Source organism: Canis lupus, chromosome 5, assembly GCF_048164855.1.
Source record: "Canis lupus baileyi chromosome 5, mCanLup2.hap1, whole genome shotgun sequence".
Lineage (NCBI taxonomy): Eukaryota > Metazoa > Chordata > Mammalia > Carnivora > Canidae > Canis > Canis lupus.
Window position 1 is genome coordinate 73,526,130 of NC_132842.1, and position 23,831 is coordinate 73,549,960.

Here is a 23,831-nt window from a genome sequence, read left to right on the forward strand (position 1 = left end):
GTGGAGCCTATACTAATATAGGGTTGCCATAAAGTTCAGAAATTTTTAGAAAGGATATTGAGAAAGTGCAGAGGAAGAACATCTGGCAGTTTCAGCCAACCAGAACGTAACTCCTTGCATATAAAAGTAAGCTAGAAGTGCTTTTGAGTGGCAGAGAGCTATCAGAAAGCTTTTTCATTTTACATCAAAAGTAGCATCATTTTAGGGCCTCACTCAGAGATAACTGTATGTTGAGGGACTGAGGATCCAGTTGTGTGAGGGTTGGCTGTGTTGCCTGTTGGCTTTGTGGCCCAAAGTAAGTCAGTTGACCTCTCTGAGCCTTAATTTATTCATTTATAATGAGGTAATTAAAATTGGGAGTGGTAATATATGTTCTTTTTGCATCACAGACTTCTTGTGAGATTCAAATCAGTTAATTAAATGACATAGTAGATATTCATTGAATTAATGAGAGATGATATGAAAGTGCTTTTTTAATCAGAAATTTTGTATGACCATAAGCATTATTAGAATAATACAGATTAGGGGCACCTGGGTGGCTCAGTCGGTTAAACGTTTGACTTGCTCTTGATTTCAGCTTAGGTCATGGTCTCAGGGTCATAGGATCAAGCCCGGAGTTGGGCTCCGTGCTGGGTATAGAGCCTGATTAAGATTCTTTCCTTCTCCCTCTGCCCTTCCCCCTGCTCTCTCTCTCTTAAAAAAAAATAGGAATAAATAAAATCTTAAAAAATAATATAGATTAGAGGCATTAATACATACTAGTGATCAGAAGCATGGCAGCAGAAGGAGGAGATTCAAGATGTCTGTCCAGAACTTTATGGTCATTTTACAACAGAAGCATATAGCCCACACACCTCAGGATCCTCTGACGGCATCATGGTTTCATAGCATAATACCATTGCTGATGTGAAGGCCCTGAGTTACTAAGAAAATGTTAAATTATGTTTAGTATATTCTGTTTAGGAAATAATGGATATGCACAGTATATTTTACAGAGATTTTCATTAAAATGGCTTCAGAAAGTATAAGTGTCTAAGGAGTTATTTCCATTATCTGACATAATTCTACCTTATGTAGAGTCTTTTTCATTTCCTGAAAGCAGCTAACACCTGTATTGAATGCCAACAACTGTTCTAAAGTTTTTGTATATATTTACCTCTTTATTTTTCCCAATACTCCCATGAGGTAGATAATGTTATCTACCACTTTGCAGATGGGAAAACTGACATACAAAGAGATTAAGAAACCTGCCCTCGATTCTGGGTAGAGGTCCTGGATTGAGGGAAAAGTTTCTATGAAGAGCTTATTGGGATGACATTATCTAAAATTTAGTTATGGGCGGGGGGGGGGGGGGGGGACCTGGCTGGCTTAGTCAGTAGAACATGTGATTCTTGATCTTGGGGTTGTGAGTTCAAGCCCCACATTGGGTGTAGAGATTACATAAAAATAGAAGAATGTTTAAAAAATTGAATTTAGATATGGACTTTGTGATAATAATATTGCATCATTGTTAAATTTCCTTCTCTCTTTTTTTTTTTAAAGATTGTATTATTTGAGAGAGATCACAGAGGGGGAAAGGCAGAGGGAGAGGCAGACTCCCCACTGAGCAGGGAGCCCAAAGCAAGACTCGATCCCAGGACCCTGGGATCATATACTGAGCCGAAGGTAGATGTTTAACTGACTGAGCCACCCAGGCACCCTCATCATTAAATTTCCTAATGTGATATTTGTACTATATTTTGTTCTCAGGAGATAACTCCCTGAAGTATTTAGACACGGGGGGCGGGGGGAACCATGTCTGCATCCTGTTGTCAGATGATTTTTTAAAAATTAGTAATATAGAAAAAGTGGGGGTAGGGAATAAATGTGGTAAAATGTTAATAATTGGTGAACTTAGATGGAGGATATAAGGGAGTCTTTCGTAATACTCTTGCAACTTTTCTCTAAGATTGAAATTATTTCAAAATAGGAGTAAAATGACAAAATTTCCTTAGGTCACACAGTTAAAGGGCCGAGATTTGAACTCCAGCCATTTGGTTCCAGTTCACTGTGTTTTTATTTTATTAAAAATTTTTTTTAATTAAAAAAAATTTTTTTAAAGACTTTATTTATTCATAGAGACAGAGAGAGAGTGAGGCAGAGACACAGGCAGAAGGAGAAGCAGGCACCATGCAGGGAGCCCGACTTGGGACTCCATCCAGGGTCTCCGGGATCACGCCCTGGGCTGCAGGCGGCGCTAAACCGCTGTGCCACCGGGGCTGCCCTTTTAAAAAAATGTTTAAATATTTTATTTATTCATGAGAAACACGGAGAGGCAGAGACATAGGCAGAGAGAGAAGCAGGCTCCATGCAGGGAGCCTGATGCGGGACTCCATCTGGGGTCCCCAGGATTATTCCCTGGGCTGAAGGCAGACACCAAACCACTGAGCCACCCAGGGGATCCCCAGTTCACTGTGTTTTTATTTTATTTTATTTTTTTAAAAGATTTTACTTATTTATTCATGGGAGACGGGGGCGGGCGGGCGGGCAGAGACACAGGCAGAGGGAGAAGCAGGCTCCATGCAGGGAGCCCAATGTGGGACTCGATCCTGGGTCTCCAGGATCACGCCCTGGGCTTGAAGGCGGCGCTAAACCCCTGAACCACCTGGGCTGCCCTCACTGTGTTTTTAATCATAATGCTAGTTGGCTATTCTGTTCATGGTGCTACCTATGAGAAGTAAATCTGTACTGAATTTTAGTTGGGACTATGATTGGACCCTGAACTTTAAGCTGTTTTAGCAGCCCTGCCTCCTGGTTCTTCAATGATAGAGTAATATAATTTATTGTATAAACCAGTTCACTTTTAAGAGTAAGAGAGAAAAAAAAAAGAGAAAAAAAAAGAGTAAGAGAGAATACTATTAATAATTACTGTGGGACAATTGATGCAAACCAAGAAGAATGGACACCCTAAAAGGATACTGCTGCTTGGAAGATTCCAGTTTTAACAAATGTGACAAGACATGATAATTGCTTCATTATAATTGCATCTTGTTTACCATGGATTCTAGTTTACACAATACAGACACTTTTTTTCTCCTGCCAACAAACCTCAGGTCTTCACCTGATACATTTTCATATTTTCTCCTCTCAATTTTGCTAATTCTTTTGCTTCCTTCCAGACCACTTGGGAAATAGTTTTTGTCAAACCCAGTTTCCTCTAAGACTGAAAAATACCAACAAGAATTTCTATAACACTTGTCCACTTTTTTAAAATACTGGCATTTAAAACCATAAATCTCCAAACATCTTTATTAATGTGATTTCTACAAGGAAAGGGGCTGGTAAAATGCATCTATATTACTAGATTGGCAGAGAAGTATTACTGTTGTCAACTTCTCATAGATATTTGGAAAAACCTTATTGTATGGTGCTGGAGGCTACGTTAATGTTAGTTAAAAAGGATTATACCAATGTAGAATCAAAGGCAGATGTGCTGTCTCATTGATCTGTTTCCCAGGTAATGTCCATTCCCATTTTTTTTTTTTAAAGATTTAATTTATTTATTCATGAAAGACAGAGAGAGAGAGGCAGAGACATAGGCAGCGAGAGAAGCAGGCTCCATGCAGGGAGCCCGATAGGGACTCGATCCCAGGACTCTAGGATCATGCCTTGGGCTGAAGGCAGGCACTCAAGTGCTGAGCCACCCAGGCATCCCCATTCCTATTTTTCTAATCATTTCCAATTTCATTGCCCTGGAGCTCTGTCCAATTAAAGATGTTGACCTTCACTAATAGAGGACTAGTATTTTTTGGTCAGTCTCTAAACCGGCTTTCAAAACTATTCTAGTACAATCTGCTCTGCATTTTTTTGTTTTTTTTTAAGATTTCATTTATTTATTCATGAGAGACACACACACAGAGAGAGAGAGAGAGAGAGAATGGCAGAGACACAGGCAGAGGGAGAAGTAGGCTCCATGCAGGGAGCCTGACGCGGGACTTGGTCCCGGGACTCCAGGATCACACCCTCGACTGAAGGCAGACGCCAAATTGCTGAGCCACCCAGGGATCCCTCTGCTCTGCTCTGCTCTGCTCTGCTCTGCTCTGCTCTGCTATTTATTTATTTATTTATTTATTTATTTATTTACTCACTCACTCACTCACTCTGCATTTTAAAGATCAGACTATCTCTTTGCTTCTTCTTCCTCAAATAGAATGTATTTAAACAAGTATACTTCCACTAGAGCAGGAAAGGATGAGACAGAGCAAGGACACTGAAATTTAACTCAGGTAGTTTTCCTTCTAGTTAGCTACTGCAGCATAAAGTTTAGGAAAGGAGTAGATTAAACAAATGACTAGCATGATTTTTTAAAGCCACTTAAATGACTTTTTTTCTTCTATAACGAAATGTGCTTTTATAGTAACAGTAGTCTTAATTACATTCTTTTTTTCTTAATTACATTCTTATTTTAAAAAATAATATGTATTGTATAGTTCAGAGCTATTAATTTTTTTTTAAGATTTTATTTATTTATTCATGAGAGACACAGTGAGAGGCAGAGACATAGGGAGAGGGAGGAGAGGCAGGCTCCATGCAAGAAGCCTGATGTGGGACTTAATCCCGAGACTCAGGATCACTCTCTGAGCTGAAGGTAGATGCTCAACCACTGAGCCCAGGTGCTCCAAGAGCTGTTAAATTTCTGATATTTTTTTCTTTAAATTCAGTGAATTGCTATATTTAAAGGGATAGTTTTTTTTTTTTTTTAAGATTTTATTTATTTATTTATGAGAGACACAGAGAGAGGCAGAGACACAGGCAGAGGGAGAAGCAGGCTCCATCCAGGGAGCCTGTTGCAGGACTCAATCCCAGGTCTCCAGGATCATGGCCTGGGTTGAAGGCAGATGCTTAACCTCTGTGCCACCCAGGCATCCCAAGGGATAGATTTTTTTTTTACATCTAATTTAATGAATGAATGGCCTATGAAACCAGTTTTTACTTTATTAAAAATAACCTTTGTTTTATTTTATTTATTCATTTTTAAAAAGATTTTATTTATTCATGAGAGACGCACAGAGAGGCAGAGACACAGGCAGAGGGAGAAGCAGGCTCCTCCGAAGGAGCTGGATGTGGGACTCAATCCTGGGATTGGGATCACGGCCTGAGCCAAAGGCAGATGCTCAACCGCTGAGCCACTCAGACGTCCCAAGATCATTTATTATAAAGACAACTGCAAGTGTCACGCTGGTTAACCATGCATTAATCAAAATCAGCTTATTAAAATAATATTGACTTGAATTATCAATTTTGTATTTTTCATTTGATATAGGAAATCAACAAATACTTTTGAGAATATATTGTATATGAAAGGGTGATGATTGGCATGATCCCGTGTCCAAAAAAGCCTATATTCTGGGAACACAGAGATACATGAACATGTTGCAAATTTGTGGAATCTCAAATCTTTATGTCTTGGATCCTTATCTCTGCCACTATTCCATTCTTAAAGCTATTTTACACTTCTAACAATAATTTTTGCCATTCGATTTAGGGAATAGTATGAATACTATCATGGTTTATTTTGAAATTTAGATAAAATGGACAAACTCCTAGCAAAAGATAACTTACAAGATGTCTCAAGTAAAAATTGAAAACCTTTAACTACTAAATAAATTGAAGTAGTTCTCTTCCAGAAAATACCATGCACAGATGAATTTCAAGATATAGCCCAAGATTTTATTTATTTTTCTCTTTTTTTTTCAAATTTTTATTTAAATTCCAGTTAGTGTACATACAGTATATTAGTTTCAGGTGTAGAATTTAGTGATTCATCACTTATTAAAACACCCAGTGCTAGGGGCACCTGGGTGGCTCAGTGGTTGAGCATCTGCCTTTGGATCGGGCGTGATCCCTGGGTTATGGGATCAAGTTCTGCATCAGGTTCCCCGCAGGGACCCTGCTTCTCCCTTTCCCTCTGCCTATGTCTCTGCCTCTCTCTCTGTGTCTCTCATGAATAAATAAATAAAATCTTAAAAAATAAAAACAACACCCAGTGCTCCTCACTACAAGTACCCTCCTTAACACATCATCCACTTAACCCACCTTCTCTTCCCTCCAGCAAGCCTCAGTGCATTCTCTATAGTTAAGAGTGTTTCCAGGGTCACCTGGGTGGTGGCTCAGTGGTAGAGCAACTGCCTTCGGCTCAGGTCATGATCCCAAGGTCCTAGGATTGAGTCCTGCATCAGGTTTCCCACAGGGAGCCTACTTCTCCCTCTGCCTATGTTTCTGCCTCTCTCCTTGTGTCTCTTGTGGATAAATTTATAAAATCTTAAAAAGAGTGTTTCCAGCCTAAGGTTTTAAAATTAGTTATAAATTCCATTTTTTCCATGCTTTTGGAACCCCCAATTAAGAAGGTGGCTGTGCATGATTTACATTTTCATTTCTCAGCCTTCCTGACATGGCTCTTTATTAAGGGGACCTCGTGGGACACCTAGGTGGCTCAGCGGTTGAGTGTCTGCCTTTGGTTCAGGGTGTGATCCTGGGATCTAGGATCGAGTCCCATATTGGGCTCCTTGCATGGAGCCTGCTTCTCCCTCTGTCTAGGTCTCTGCCTCCCTCACTCTCTTTTAAAAAAAGCAGGGGGAGGGACCTAGTTTTGTCCCAATTTGTTCTTTTTGTTGTTGTTGTTAAAGCTTCTATTTATTGGGCAGCCCCGGTGGCACAGCGGTTTAGCGCCGCCTGCAGCCCAGGGCGTGATCCTGGAGACCCTGGATCGAGCCCCACGTCGAGCCCCACGTCGGGCTCTCTGCATGGGGCCTGCTTCTCCCTCTGCCTGTGTCTCTGCCTCTCTCTCTCTGCCACTCTCTTTCTGTGTCTCTATGAATAAATAAATAAAAATCTTTAAAAAAAATTCTCTTTAAAAAAAAAAGATTTTATGTATTCATGAGACACGCAGAGAGAGATGCAGAGACATGGGCAGAGGGAGAAGAGGGAGAAGTCCATGTAGGAAGCCTGATGTGGGACTCGATCCCCGGACTCCAGGATCACGCCCTGAGCCAAAGGCAGATGCTCAACTGCTGAACCACCCATACATCCCCCAATTTGTTCTTCATTAGCTCCCACTCCTTTTCTCCTCTTACCTTTTCTCTTCTTTCTTTCTTTCTTTCTTTCTTTCTTTCTTTCTTTCTTTCTTTCTTTCTTTCTTTCTTTCTTTCTTTCTTTTTCTTTCTTTCTTTCTTTCTTTCTTTCTTTCTTTCCTCTCCTCTTCTCTTCTCTTCTCTTCTCTTCTCTTCTCTTCTCTTCTCTTCTCTTCTTTTCTTTTCTTTCTTCTTTCTTTCTTTCCCTTCTTTCAATATTTTATTTACTCATGAGAGACACAGGGAGAGATGTAGAGACATAAGCAGAGGGAGAAGCAGGCTCCCTGCAGGGGGCCGCATGGGGGACTCAATCCCAGGACCTCTGGGATCACGACCTGAGCCCAAGGCAGACGGTCAACCACTGAGCCACTCAGGCATCCTTCTCATTTCTTCTTTGTAGTCAGCAAGAGTCGGAGAGGATCTTTCCATTGTTTAGAGACTTTATTTTCTCAGCAGATTGTGCTCCTGTTTCTATCCAGTATTTTATGAGGGATTGATGGGTGACAGAAGTGCTGCTCAGCACCTTACCTTTTTACCACCTTAAAAGATGGTACCTTCCCTCAAAGAGCTCACAGTCTATCCCTGTTAAAACTGTAATGTGGGATGGATGCAGTAACAGAATAATAGAGTGCCATCAACACAGAGGAGGACTTGATTAATTCTTTCTAGGGAACAGGGTCACGATGGCTTTGTGGAAGCAGTTCATTTGAACTGGGCAGGGAAGGATTAATAAAATTTCAAGAAGCAGAAGGGAGGGGGGAAAACCCATAAAAGGTGGGTATTCCATGAAGCAGGAGATATCTTGAATGATCACAGAAGCAGGAGAGTACAGGACAACCTCTGATGAGCAGTGGCTGAGGTGTAAGTGCACTGGAAAGCTATGGCCAGAAAGGAGGCTAAAAAAAGTATGTTGATGTCAGTTACTGAGGGTTTTTTTTTTTTAAGATTTTATTTATTTATTCATGAGAGACACAGAGAGAGAGATGCAGAGACACAGGCAGAGGGAGAAGCAGGCTCCATGCAGGGAGCCCGATATGGGACTCGGTCCCCAGTCTCCAGGATCATGCCCTGGGGTGAAGGCGGCCCTAAACCGCTGAGCCACCCGGGCTGCCCACTGAGGGGTTGGTTTTAAATATCACGTAATTGCCCTGATCATTCCCACTCAGATTTTTCTCTGTCTCAGAGTCGTCGTCGTCGTCGTCCTCCTCCTCCTCCTCCTTCTCCTCCTCCTTCTTCTTCTTCTTTTTTTTTTTTTTAAAGATTTTATTTATTTATTTCAGAGAGAAAGTGGGAGAGAGCAGGGGCAGAGGGAGAAGAGGGAGAAGCAGACTCCTGGCTGAGCAGAGAACCCAATCGGATGCTCCATCCCAGGATCCTGGGCTCATGATCTGAGCTGAAGGCAGCCTCTTAACTACCTGAGCCATCCAGGTGCCCCATCAGTCTCAGTCCTTCTAAAATCCCTAACTCACCTTCAGTTCTCAGATGAAAAATTTCAGGTTTTCTGTGACAGGTGTCAGTCAATATGGCTGATTTTTGGTTATAGAGTTTTACCTTAGTGCTGAAGGAGACCAATCTTTATCTGGTTAATTGCTGGGAGGCAGGCATCCAGAATGACCTGAAAGCATTATAGGCTTTCAGAGAAGGTATTTGATCTTGGTGTTTTGGAGAAATGCAGCTCCTTCCTACCAAAAGGTCAGGAATGCTCAGCTTCATTAGCAGTTGTCAGGGAAATGCAAATTAAAACTACATGATACAATCTTTTATGTCCATGAGATTGGCAAAAATTAAAGTCCAACAAAAGATGTTGGCAAGGATATGAAGCAACCAGAACCCGGCAAGCAGAAGTGTAAACCATTTCAGAAAACAATTTGGCATTATGTCATAATTGAATATTTACATAGCCCATAACCCAGCAATTCCACTCCTAGGTATCTACCCTTACCTTATCCATGTACCAGGAGACATGGAAAAAAATGTCCATAGCCACACTGTCGGTGATAGCAAAATTTCCAAACTGGGAGAAATCCAGTGTCTATCATCTTTAGATTGGATAAATAAATCATGGTATAGTCATAAAATAGAAGACCATGTAACAGTGGAAATGATTAAACTGTGGCTATAGCAACATGAATGAATTTCAACAAATTGTAGAGTGAAAGGTTGTGGAAGAATGTACATTAGATTCATGTAAAGATCAGAAACATGGGAAACTAAACTATGTTAAGAGTTACAGATATGATAAAACTATAAAGAAAAATAAGGGAATGGTAAACACATTTCTGGATAGTAGAGAAGGAAACAGGTTTGGGGAGAGTCATGCAGGTGACTTTAAAGCTAATGGTGATATTCTTAAACTAAAACTAGGCTATATCACAATTTTTTTAAAAGTTTGTTTAAGTAATCTGTGTACTCAGTGTGGGGCTTGAACTCAGCGGCCCTGAGATCAAGTCACATGCTCTTCAGACTGAGCCAGTGAGGCATCCCTATCATGGTTCTTTATACCTTACATGTATATATATTTTTCAAGATTTTATTTATTTATTCATGAGAGACACAGAGAGAGGCAGAGACATAGGCAGGGGGATGAAGCAGGCTCCCTATGGGGAGCTTGATGTGGGACTTGATCCCAGAACCCTGGGATCACGACCTGAGCTAAAGGCAGACGCTCCACCACTGAGCCACCCAGGTACCCCTACCTTACATGTATTTTTTAAAATGCCTGTATATATAAATTTTAAAACATTAAGGTAAGTTTGATGATATTGGATCTAGTCTAGTGTTCTTCTAGTAATACTTTCACAAACAAATTTTTCAGAATGTAAAAATTGAGGCCCAGAGAGATTAAGTAATTTAATTGTTCAGGAGGAAAAGCTTATCAGTGACAGCCTGGCCTCAAACTGTACAGAGCACTTTCTATCATTTTATGTTGCATTATGTAGATTCTATCGATCAATTAGAAGTGCTTCCGCTTGGATTACTGCTTCAGTCTCTCACCCCTTCGTGTAGTACGTTCTCCACACTGCTGCCAGAGAGAGCTTTCTAAATGCAAATCCAATCATGTCACTCTCTGGCCTCAATCTTAAATAGTTCCCAGTAGCCTTCCGCACATTCCAAGTGCAAAAGTGCAGTACGAAAGTGCAGTATGCAAGGCTCTCTGTGCTTTGGCTACTGTCTGCCTTATTAGCTTCATCACTCATGCCTTCTTGTACTTCAGTCACACCAAGCTATTTGCTGTTCTTGGAACATTATTTGCCTCTGCACACACTGCTGCCTTCATCTGCAACTTCTTTTAACTAAATTTTTTGTCCTTTAGGACACCCATCTGTTTCTTTTTTTAATAAAGATATACCTCCCCTTTTTTATTTTTTTTATTTATTTTTATTTATTTTTTTAAAGAAATTATTTTTATTTTTATTTTTTATTCATGAGAGATACAGAAAGAGGCAGAGATACAGGCAGAGAGAGAGGCAGGGAGCCTGATGTGGGACTCGATTCTGGGACTCCAGGATCACACCCTGGGCCAAAGGCAGACGCTCAACCACTGAGCCACCTAGGCATCCCTACCTCCCCCTTTTTTAAAGATACTTTTTAATTTTTTTTAATTTTATTTTTATTAAAGATTTTATTTATTCATGAGAGACCCACAGAGAGAGAGAGGCAGAGACACAGGCAGAGGGAGAAGCAGGCTCCATGCAGGGAGCCGGACATGGGACTCGACCCTGAGTCTCTAGGATCACACCCTGGGCTGAAGGCGGTGCTAAACTGCTGAGCCACCTGGGCTGCCCTCAAGATACTTAAAAAAAAAAAAAAAAAGTTTATTTATTCAGAGAGCCAGAGAGAGAGAGAGAGGCAGAGACACAGGCAGAGGGAGAAGCAGGCTCCATGCAAGGAGCCCGACGTGGGACTCGATCCCAGGGCTCCAGGATCACGCCCTGGGCCGAAGGCAGGCACTCAACCGCTGAGCCACCTAGGCGTCCCAAGATACCCTTTCTTAATGACTCTCTGCTCCCAGTCTGAGCTGGATGCCTCCATTAAAACCTCGAACTTAATGTTTGTAGTCACACTTATCACAGAGTATTTTTGTCCCCTTCAGTAGTTTTCAAGCTTCATGAGGGCAAGGACATTATTGAATTTATCCCCAGAGTGTGGCATAGTATCTGGTATATAAGATTCAAGGAAGGAAGGAAGGAAGGAAGGAAGGGAGGGAGGGAGGGAGGGAGGGAGGGGTGGATATCACCTTATACAGATCTCACATATAGTTAGAATTGTCATTTGTTTGCCAGATTCTCACCAGCTCTATTTATATTTATAAAGGCAGGCAGGAAGGAAAGGAAAAAGTCAGGCAGGCTGGTGGGTGGGTAAGTTGGTGGGGACAGAGTATTGGGAGCAAGAAGCTGATTTAGTGGGGAAAGGGTGGGTTCAGAGGCTTATTAATGTTTTAGCCTGAGAACGATGCAGGCTGTATCCTGGGATTTTCAAGTCATGACCTGAGTCATGAGCTGAAGGTAGACACTCAACCAATTGAGCCACCCAAGTGCCCTGATTTTTAATTTTTAATGTCTCACTGTGTTCTGTACCAGATTAGACCCCTGGTCATTTCCTACAAGAGTATATGTAGATTCTGTTTTGTGATCTGGTGAGCTACCAGGAATCTTAATTCTAAAACAGAGGTTGAACTTGGGCTATTCAGACTGAGTTCTCTTCCCTCAGAAAGCAGTACTATAAGACTGGAGGTCCAGATACCTTCCCTATCCTTACCTTCATGAGTGCCAGAGCACAGGAGTTGCTAACTGTGGCTTCATTGATTTGGTTAATATTTATTGAGCATTCTCTTTGTGCTTAGCATGGTGGTGGGCACTAAAAATAGAGACAATTGATCACTGGCCTTAAAGAGTCCAGAGTCTAGTAGGAGAGCAAGTAAGAAAATCAGTCATTTTAATGTAGTGTGAAGGGATAGGCATGGACGAGGTGTTATTGAAGTTTAGAAAGTGCATGGGGAGGGGCATCAATCTTCTTTGGGGCAAGGCATGTCAAGAGACATTTCACTTGAGCTCAATCTTGGAAGACCTTAGAAGTTGTTGGGGGCATGGTGGGTGGTCAGACTTGAGCAAAAGTGTGGAGGCAAAGGAGAGAACATGATGTGATGGGGAACCATGGGAAGAGTCTTTGGGACTTCAGGGGAAGGGTATGTATATATGAAGATGTCATAAGAGAGGAGACTGGAACCATATAAAGGAACCATATTGTGAATCACCTTTTCTACTTTCCTAAATAAAAGGAATTATCAGTACAAGTGTTTTCATTCATCCAGTGTTAAATGTTTAGTGTTTCTCTTACTGTTGTCTCTTGAGCAACTGAGTTTTATTGTGTTTTATTTCTTTGATTTGTCCTTTTTATGATACCTGCATTTGGAGACCTCTTTCTTTTTATGCTTTAGATGAGTTCGCTTTGGGTATCATCTAGTCAAACCCCACACTCGGGCATTGTGGAATGGATGACGCATTCCTTTTAAGGCAGCTTGGAAGTAGGAGGATTTAAATGACCTTCAAAGACTAATGTCAGGCCCCCATGTCAATGTCACTGCAATTCATGCATGCATGGAGAGTGGGAAAGAGAACTTAATTATGGAGGAGGGGAATCGTAACCCTGCTTGAATGGGTAGTTGAAAGTCCTGGGCCCGCCCCTTAGCCTCAAAAAAGGACTTTCTTACATTTGCTGCCAAAGAGGTCATAGGGAGAGCCCAGATAAATACCATCCTCCCTCTGGGGTGTGTGAGCCAGTCTTATTCTTTTACTTCCACAGGTGCAGAATAGGTTCACCAAGTAGTATTCTGATCTCCATTGAACAGAATTTGGCATCTTATTGTCCTTCTTCAGAAAATCAATCCCTTTAAAGCATGGAACATGGCAATTTTAGGTCAGCAGGCATTTAAAGACACCTTTTTAACTTTCAAGTGCTGGCCTAATAAGATATATTTTGTACAAAAATACTAGTGTTATCAAGATGAAACTTGAATCATTTAAATCCTAAAAGGGGCTAAGTTTTAGCTGTTAGTACACCTTTTGCCTGTGAAATTACTTGTTGTCTTTTAATGGTGCTGTCCTGGAGGACTGTGATCATCATCAGATATCAGGCTCCATTCCTTCTGCTAACCTTTAGTAACTGTTCAGAGTCCATTATAGTGTTTGGAGATGAAGGAACCCACAGTGACCCATGTTACTGTCCTTTCAGACCATAAAATAACTTTCCTGGAATGTTAGCCTGGATGACAGCAGAAGCCAGCCTTATGTAGTCAGGAATTGCTCCAACGTGGCTACAGACCGAATGACCAAAGGAGTTAGTCATAGTCGCCCTCCTCCATTTCCTTTTTTTTTTTATTTTTTAAGATTTTATTTATTTATTCATGAGAGACACAGAGAGCGGGGAGAGGCAGAGACATAGGCAGAGGGAGAAGCAGGCTCCATGCAGGGAGCCCCATGCGGGACTCGATCGTTGGACCCCAGGATCAGGCCCTGGGCTGAAGGCAGGCGCTAAACCACTGAGCCACCCAGGGATCCCGCTTTTTAGTACTTTAAATAAAACTTTTTGGGGATCCCTGGGTGGCGCAGCGGTTTGGCGCCTGCCTTTGGCCCAGGGCACGATCCTGGAGACCCGGGATCGAATCCCACGTCGGGCTCCCGGTGCATGGAGCCTGCTTCTCCCTCTGCCTGTGTCTCTGCCTCTCTCTCTCTCTGTGACTATCATAAATAAATTAAAAAAAAAAAATTTAAAAAAAATAAAAAATAAAAAAATAAAAAAAAATAAAATAAAAAAACTTTTCTTTTGGAGGGAAAGTGCCATACAAACATGGTCCTGGTTGTTAACCTGTACAACATAAATTTTTTTTTTTAAAGATTTATTTATTCATTCAGAGAGAGTGAGAGAGAGGCAGAGGCACAGGCAGAGGGAGAAGCAGGCTCCTCCATGCAGGGAGCCCGATGCAGGACTTGATCCTGAGTCTCCAGGATCACACCCCAGGCTGCAGGTGGCACTAAACCGCTGCACCACCAGGGCTGCCCCATAAATTTTCATATAGTTCTTGCTGTTTTCTAAAGTTTAGACAGTTCTGTGTTAATCTAAATAAAGTTGTTTTTTTTTTTTTTTTAAGATTTTATTTATCCATTCATGAGAGACACAGAGAGGGAGAGACATAGGCAGAGGGAGAAGCAGGCTCCCTTTAGGGAGCCCAATGTAGAACTCAATCCGAGGACCCCGGGATCACGCCCAGAGCCAAATGCAGATGCTCAACTACTGAGCCACTCAGGCGTCCCAATTTAAATAAAGTTTTATTTTTATTTATTTGTTTGTTTTTTAAGAGAGCATGCTCGTGGGGTGGTGGGGGAGAGGGAGAGAGAATCCCAAGCAGGTTCCACGCCCAGCATGGAGCCCAACACGGGGCTGGATCTCATGACCCTGAGATCATGACCTGAGCTACAATCAAGAGTCGATTGCCTAACGACTGAGCCACTCAGGTGACCGTAAATATATATTCATATTTTATTTTATTTTATTTATTTATTTATTTTTATATTCATATTTTAAAACAACACTTACTGAGGGGCGCCTGGGTGGCTCAGTTGGTTAGGCCATCGATTTGATTGTAGCTCAGGTCATAGTCTCAGGTTTATGAGATTGAGCCAGTATTGGGTTCTGTGTTGGGCATGGAGCCTGCTTGGGATTCTCTCTCCCTCGCCCTTTTCCCCTATCACCCCACATGTACACTATTTCTTTAAAAAAAATTTTTTTCATTGACTTTGGTAGGATGTAGAAAAACAAAGTACAGTCTTCTTAATTCCTCATCTGTGTTGTAAGCCTTTTCCCTCCATTTTAATAGAAATTTTTAAGTGCACAGACCATGGCAGAGCCCATTTTCAAAGCAGTTCATAGAGATTTAGCTTTGCAATTTATTTACCTTTGGTCACCAAAAAAGAGTAAAAAACAAAGAACCACATGGCTGTTGAGGGAAAATGTAAGAGCAAACTTGAGGAGCTAAAGATCAAAGAGCAAGGAGAATGCTTGTGATGGTCTTAGGGAGTTAAGATGGTAGTAACAATGTAAATTAAATTAGGTAATGGAAAATTTAGGCTACTATACGCAAAGACATGCTTCTAACAAATTTTGGCTTGGAATTGTCTAAGTAAGGTTTCTGTGATTATTGGAATGCCACAGAATTCATCTCTTGGCTTTTTGTCCCAGAAGGCACTAGAAACACCCTTTAACATGATTTATGGCAGACAAGAAATACCAGTTCAGTTAGGGCAGGTGGTATTTAATTACCCCTCTCTGTGGGAATGGGGCTGTTCTCACTAAAATTGTTTGTAGGTGAAATCACAATAAAGATCAATAAAGTATGGCTTTATTATATATATACATTTTTAAAAAGAGACATCCATTTCTTGCATTTTTCTAATGTCAAAGGTTAATTTAAAATATTAATGCTGAAAAGATTAATTTAAGATATTAAATCTACTAGGCAAGAATACATGTACATATTGTAATTACTTCCTTTTTACAATTAAAGTAATTGGATTATATTTAATGAGCTATTTACATTTAATAATTAAAAAAGACTTATCTTCAGTATTCCCCATATGCAGAAAGAGGTGGGGGAAAACTCACTTCTGATATAATTATCTTTACTTGGGCTAAAAAGGGAAAACAACTGTGCTTTTTTGGAAAAAGAAGAATTTTATTTTAAAGCATACATACACAGTTTAGGAATTACCCATAGGAATGTGTTTTGGTTCATTGTAAAAGAAGATAAAGGATTAGGTGCTTAAAAAAAAAAAGTCCCTGATGACAAGATTTGATGAGCCAAACAGTGCACAGAGAATGAAACTTAAAGTGATTTTCAGGGACCCTGTAGATAAAAGTAACTCATCAGAAGTGATGGAACCCCAAATGCCTGGCTGTTTGAAAACAGGAGTTTGTTTGAAAAGCAGTAGCATCTGAGCATGTTATCTGAGGCTGGCACTTTAAATGAGCCAGTGTTTATGTTGTTTAAAGTGAAAGATGTGAAGCCCCTGAGCAGCTGGCTAAAATTGGGTGTAGAGAGGGAGAAAGCAGTGTGTTATCCTCATTAACACCATTTCAGTTCTAGGGTAAATATGTCAGGAAGGCTTTCTTGTGTTAGCACGCAGTCTTTTTTTCAAGGGAGAAGAAACTAGTCTGGGGTTTGGTGGCACTTGTGTATGAAAATGAGAAATATGAGCATATTTGTTCAACTTCTTGGTTTGAGTGTTTTGTGAAGAGTTAGTTTGGTGTCATGGTAAACGCATAAACTATTGACATGGGGCAGCCCAGGGGTTTGGCAGTTTGGCGCCTCCTTCAGCCCAGGGTGTGATTCTGGAGACCCTGAATGGAGTCCCACATCAGGCTCCCCACATGGAGCCTGCTTCTCCTTCTGCCTGTGTCTGTGCCTCTCTCTCTGTGTGTGTCTCTCATGAATAAATAAATAAAATATTTTTTAAAATAAATAAATAAAAAATAAACTATTGACACAGATGGACCTGGGTTTAAAAGCTGACTGTGTGACTTTAATAAAGAACTGCTCTCAGTTTTAGTTCTCATCTATAAAATCAGAATGCTAATACTTACCTTACAGAACTGTTCTGAGAATTAAAGATATATAAGAAAATGTGAAGGGGATCCCTGGGTGGCTCAGTAGTTTAGCGCCTGTCTTCAGCCCAGGACCTGATCCTGGAGTCCTGGGATCGAGTCCCATGTCAGGCTCCTTGCATGGGGCCTGCTTCTCCCTCTGCCTGTGCCTCTGGCTCTCTCTCTGTCTATCATGAGTAAATAAATAAAATCTTTAAAAAAAAAAAAAGAAAATGTGAAAAAATACTGGGCATGTTTTAGGAATTCAACAAACATTTAATGAGCAGACACTATATAACATACAAAGGAATTTTAAGAATCCCACATTAGCTGCTGTTACTACTTCTGTTTGGTTTAAAGATATTTTGTTTCTCCATTCCTGTACTCAGTTGTGCGCTTCAAAAATCTGTACTACAAAATAGAATGTAGTGACTGCCATGAAAGAGGTTCAACATAACTCTTTGGCGTTTTGGAAAGGGAAAGAAATGACTTCAGACTAGAAGAGTCAAGGAAGGCTTCTTAGAAGTGGTGACATTTGCCTTGGGCCTTTAAGATGAAAGGAATTTTTTAAAGAAATGCCACAATCCAGATAATAGTCCCTTTAAGACACTTTTTCTTTCGAAGTACGTAAAGTGAAAATACTAGATTGATTGTTGACTGTGATTTGGAAGACTGATACCCTTTATCTTAATCTTTAAAATCGGTATAATATAAGCAGAGGCCATCATTTCTTTCCCAGCATTTGTTTCCACACTCCTAGAGAGCCGTCTTAGAAGGTAAGAGACCCACCTACTACTTGGCCTTCCCTGACACTGAAGAAAAGGGGACCAATTAGGAGAGATCTTTGTGTAGTGTTCAATGCTGTTTAATTTGACCTGCTGTCCTTAAATTATTTCATTACCACTAGGAAGTGAGTCCAAACAAACTCAGCATTCCTTTGAATTAATGGTAGTAATGAGAGCTATCAGTTACTGAGTACTTACTGAGTGTTAGACATCACTCTAGAAGGCTCGCATACGTTATTTTATTTTATCCTTAGAACTGTTGTATGAAATAGGCTTTATTTTGCCCATTGTACAGATGAGGCTCAGAGGGATTAACCAGACGCAAAGTCATATAACTAGTGGCTCAGGAAATCCTTGAATCCCTTGCCTGAACATGCCTCTGGGTTCACCAAGCTATATTGATTTTTGAGGGTAGGTAGGTACTCATATTAATAATGAGTATTAGCTTTAAGAAAAGAACTTTCTGTCATTGTTCTTAATTCTGATTCAAAAAGTTAAATACTATCCAAATGTATTATATGCTTATAATGATAGTATCCTACTTATTTGCAATGCTTTCTTGTTTGTTTGATTTTAAGACACCTACTTTTTCCTGTTGTTCCAAAAGTACCCCATATTATACACTTGAAGATAAATCGAAACTAATCTGACTTTAAGAATTTTTTAATACCTCTTTATTATTGAGGGCCTTGCAAAAGTAGAGTGGAAATCAACCCTGACCTAAACAAGAAGCACAGGGCTGTGATCACTGTGAGAAGGAAAATAAAGGAGGCGAGCCCTGTGATTACTCCGGCTTTCTGCCTAGATATCTCTCTTAACCATGGAGCAGGGCACAGATTCCAAGCAGAGCACACTGGTCTTGCTGAACTGAAGAGATAGATTATAGTTCAAGGGAAGCTGAGGCAACTGAAAGCTGTGAGGGTGAGTTCTAGAAGAGGGAAGCTATGAAGAAGAACTGCCTAGAAATTTCCTCAGGGTTCCCTTGAATCTTTGCTGACTATATACATATGATTGGGAGGGGGGGTCCACACTGAGGGAGATTGGGGAAAGAGTGACCAGGAAGTTGTGAGCTAACTGGTTCCCGGAGCAGGGAGGTGTTTGAGTTCCTACCAGCCGGAGTAGAGAGCCCAGGGTGCTCACAGGGAGCTTCCAGCACTGATCACAGAGGGGCCACATCTTTGCTTGGGGCTAAAATATCCAAAGAGTATAGGTTCCTCTAGAGCTTCTAACAAAGCTTAAAAATAAGCCTCACAGGTATTAAACTGAGCCAAAAGTTAAGTGCCTACCAGAATAAAGTCCAACACTTTTTTTTTTTTTTAAGATTTTATTTATTCATGAGAGAGACGGGGGTGGGGGGGCAGAGATATAGGCAGAGGGAGAAGCAGGCTTCATGCAGGAAGCCCAATGTGGGACTCGATCCTGGGATTCCAGGATCACGCCCTGAGCCAAAGGCAGATGCCCAACTGCTGAGGGCAGCCATCCCAGAGTCCAACATTTTTGAAACCAAGGCAACAGCGCTAGATATTCAGCATTTTAAAATGATAATGTCTAACATCCAATCAGAAGATACCATATTTACCAGGAAATGTGGTCCATTACTAGGAGAAAAATCAGGCAGTAGAAACAGAAATGACAGAGATGATGGAATTAGCAAACAAAGATATTAAAACGACGATAATTATGTTCAAGTATATAACCTACTGATTAGGAGGTAAATATTGTGGCCTTGCAAATAGTGGAGTAGAGTTCCAGTCTCTCATTTTATCTTTGTTCTTCCTGTGGTATTGATGGTTTGGTGAAATTTGAATATTCTCTTATAAGTCTAAGTTCAAGAAATCATACATGGCATATAGGTCATCTTGTCTACTCTCATAGGAAAAAGTGTATTTCATTGTTTCTGAGAGGTATATTTTCCCCACATTTCTAACATGTCTTCAATCATAATACATCTCATAATCATTGGCATCTTAGATTTGACGAAATGTGGTAAAAAGCCCGTTACAATTGTGACCTTTCCATAAATTCTTAATGGTAGACTTAAGTTTGAGACTTCTGCTTATATTACTCCCACCTGGAAAACCTTCTGTCCTTTTTTTTTTTTTTTTTTTAAGATTTTATTTATTTATTCATGAGAGACACAGAGAGAGAGAGAGAGAGAGAGAGAGAGAGGCAGAGACACAGGCAGAGGGAGAAGCAGGCTCCATGCAGGGAGCCTGATGTGGGACTCGATCCCGTGTCTCCAGGATTACGCCCTGGGCCAAAGGCAGGCACTAAACCACTGAGCCACCCAGGGATCCCAAAACCTTCTGTCTTTATTACTATCTTTTCTAATGTTTTAGATATACTTTTTTGAAAAAGATTTTATTTATTTATTTGACAGAGTAGGAGAACACAAGCAAGGGGAGCACAAGCAGAGAGAGAGGGAGAAGCAGATGCCCACTGAGAAGGGAGCCCGGGGGACCTTGGGATCATGACCTGAGCCAAAGGCAGATAGATGCTCAACTGACTGAACCACCCAGGCATCCCTAGATGTATTGTTTTAAGATTTTATTTTTCAGTAATTTCTACCCCCAATGTGGGGCTTGAACTTACAACCCCAAGGTCAAGAGTCTCATGCTCTACCAACTGAGCCAGCCAGATGCCCCTAGATGTATTTTTTTTTAAGTGAAGTTTTAAATTTTAATTCTAGTAGAGTTAACATACAGTGTTGCATTAGTTTCAGGTGTACAATATACAGTTTAACAATTCTATACATTACTCAGCATTCATCATGATAAGTGTACCCCTCTTTGTTATATCCAGATCCTACCCAGATCTTTATTCCAGGAAGTCTGTTCAATCCCTTCAGTTCACAGTGATGGTTTTCATCCTTTCTATTGTCATCATTGACTATATTGTTCATTTGATAACCAAACTTCTATTTATTTGCTGTATTGTTACTTAACTGTGGTTTTATCTGTCTCTTCAATTAAATTATATAAACTCTTAGTCAAGGGACAGATTTTTACTTCTTTGTGTCTCTTAGTGTCTACTTGATAAATACTCATTGATTAATAAGGGTACTATAATTAACTTTTAATATGACCTGAAACTTACTAATAGTTTTAATGGTTGAGAGAACCACATATAAAATATTTAGAACAGTGCCTTGCACATACTTAAATGCTAGATATGTATAGAACTAGTACTTCCACCACCACCACCACCACCACCACTACTACTGTTACTACTACAATCACTACAGCTGTTTTTTGTTGTTGTTGTTGTTTGTTTGTTTTTAAAGTAAACTGTCCAGTATGGGGTATTTTCGAGTAAGCTATATGCCCAAGATCAAGAGCACATGCTCTACTGACTGAGTTAGCCAGGCACCCATCGCTACAACTATTATAATTATTTTGTGCCATGCTCTGTGTTAAGCATTTTATACATACATTATTTCATTTTTCTTCACAACAGCCTTACAGACTAGGAATCATTACACTATTTTAACAGATTAGAAAACAGATTTCACTGCTTGCCAAGGTCCCAAAGCTCAAATTTGGCAGTAGTGAGTTGAAACCCATATCTCTGTCTCTTACTGTCCATGTTCTTACTCTTCTACAGCACTGCTGATTAGATTTTGAGGGTTTTGGTAACTGCCTAGTAAACTGAGGGTAGAAAGAAAAGAATAGGTACTTACTTCCCCTCTGCTCAAGGACTTTTCCTTATAAATCCCATATTTTGATTGGTGAATAGACCTTGTGAGAGGAAGTAGATGTACAGCTGCCCTTTGCTGCTGACTCTTAGTCAGTTGCTGGCAGCTTGGCCGTTAGTGACAGATGAGTGTGTGACACTTTTTCAGGAATGAATTCTTGTTACAGCTGGCAGAATAGAACAGTTGATACAGAATTGCATGGCAGTTTGCTCCATAATTCCACTCCCTGGTGTTCAGATGCAGTTGTGATTGCTAGGTCTCTCTCCTTACTTACATTGGTATATTAACAGTCACATCCAGGACTGCTGCTCCTGCCTGCTCCATGACCACACGGTGTGTTTGTATGTTGCCCTGAGCTGTCAGCAAAACATTTTGCTGAATCTCCTTTTTTGTTGTTGCTCTGCAACCTTTTTTCCCCCGGCCTTTCGCAGTTGTGTAAAGTCAGTTTCTTTTTTGGCCTTTCTATCCCAGAGAGGGAGCAGTTACCCCAGAGAGAAGCTTGAAATATGAAGTGAGGCATCATAGAGATTAAAATGAATAGTTAGAGGTGCCTGGCTGACTCAGAAGAAGAGCTTGCAACTCTTGATCTTGGAGTTGTGATTTTGAGCCCCATATTGGGTGTGGAGGTTACTTAAAAATAAAATAAAATAAAAAAATAAAAATAGGGACGCCCAGGTGACTCAGCAGTTAAGTGCATCTGCCTTGAGCTCAGGGCCTGATCCTAGAGTACCAGGATCGAGTCCCGCATTGGGGTCCCTGCATGGAGCCTGCTTCTCCCTCTGTCTATGTCTCTGCCTCTCTCTCTCTTTCTTTCTGTGTCTCTCATGAATAAATAAATAAAATCTTAAAAAAATAAAAATGAATCAAATGAATGGTTAGACAGTTGGCAGGATGAGACTTAGTGCCTGATATGTGATTCAGCTCTGAATATCTCCTTCCCTTCTTTTCTGATGTGCCTCTGTATCTAATCCACCAGTGGTTGTTCCAGTGACTTGTCTGTAGGGATCTTAACCTAGTATAATACTCACTGCTACTTGTAAGAACCAGGAAAGAAAGGTTACACTTAGGTTACACCTCCTCTCTACCTTTGAGTAAGGTAATAAAATGGGATTAGATATTCTAACACAAAAACCAACAGTGTGTTCCCATATGTAGCACAAGCGCAGGTATATATATATTTTAGGAATAGTTTTTTAAGGTCTTATTTATTTGTTTTAGATCACGTGCACAGCAGGGAGAGAGGCAGAGAGGGAGAGAGAATCTCAAGTAGATGCTGCGCTGAGCCCTGTGTGGAACTCCATCTCATGACCCTGAGATCATGACCTGAGCTGAAATCAAGAGTTGGTCACTTCTTTTTAAAAAAAAAGATTTATTTATTTATTTATTTATTTATTTATTTATTTATTTATTTATTTATTTATGATAGAGAGAGAGAGAGAGAGAGGCAGAGACACAGGCAGAGGAAGAAGCTGGCTCCATGCAGGGAGCCCGACGTGGGACTCAATCCCAGGACTCCAGGATCGCGCCCTGGGCCCAAGGCAGGCGCCAAACTGCTGAGCCACCCAGGGATCCCAAGAGTTGGTCACTTAACTGACTGAGCCACCCAAGTGCCCCAAGAGGAATGCAATTTGTATCTATCCTCTTTCCTCAGATATATAGGCACCACTAACTGGAGATCACTCTTTCTGTCATTGGTAATAAATAAAAAAGGAAGGTCTTATAAATGAAAGATATTTATTGGGGCTTGTGTGAATTATTGGCATAGTTCTGTAATCTTAACTCTAAATGAATTGGTTTGTTGAGATTTGATACTTTGTTTTGTGCTTTGTGTTGGTATTTGTTTTTCAGAACAGCTTAGTTGTTTTTCATGTTAAACTCCTATGGGAATTTTTTTTCTTTTCAATTTTTTAATTTAAATGCTAGTTAGTTAAACTCCTGTGTGAATTTAATGCTGAATTAAGAACTATAGCTGAAAGAAATCTGGTATTTGAGTACCCACAAATAGCAGGGGTAAGATTTCTCCATTTCTGAGTAAAATCATTCAAAATTTATATGTATTCAATCAGTAAAAGTAAGCCCATTTAGATAGATAGAGTATTTCAAATGATTGCATTTTGATGAATTGGGTATTGCTAGAAATTGGCATTAGATTTGTAATGTGGAATGAACTTTGTAACTGAAAGTCATCAGTGATAACAATGTAGACCCTATGTATTATAACTCGATACATAACAGGAAACTTGGGCCTGGATAGAGATACAAGAAAGATTTTATGTGAATAAATCTTTTCTTTGGAGATCAGAATACTTTGCAAACAAAATCTCAGTTTAGTATACATCTTTTGAGCATTTTTTTAGTATAGCCCAAAGCTGAACTAGAAGGATGAATTGAAATTTTTCCACATTTGCCAGTCATCATTAGATTAAGAACTAGAATCCAGGTTTCTAGCTCTACTGTTTAAATATATTTTCTTTAGACAACCAACTGAAAACGCCTCATTTTGGCCACTTAAGAGACAGACAGTCTTCTATGGAATAGTTGATACTAGGGGGAAAAAAATCATTCATTCATTCATTCATTCATTCATTCATTTAGATTTATTTATTC

The 23,831-nt window shown here is 40.3% G+C and overlaps 1 protein-coding gene across 3 annotated transcripts in view; it reads left to right on the forward strand.

The window, feature by feature from the left end:
- The window catches only part of WASF2 (WASP family member 2), a 72,874-nt gene that overhangs the window by 20,007 nt on the left and 29,036 nt on the right, over positions 1–23,831 (forward strand). The window contains exon 2 of one of the 3 annotated variants that reach the window (XM_072827591.1): positions 8,390–8,537. The exons of the other annotated variants lie outside the window; for them this stretch is intronic. The gene's annotated coding sequence lies outside the window, so the exon portion shown is untranslated. The remainder of the gene's footprint in view (positions 1–8,389; positions 8,538–23,831) is intronic. 3 annotated transcript variants of the gene reach the window in all.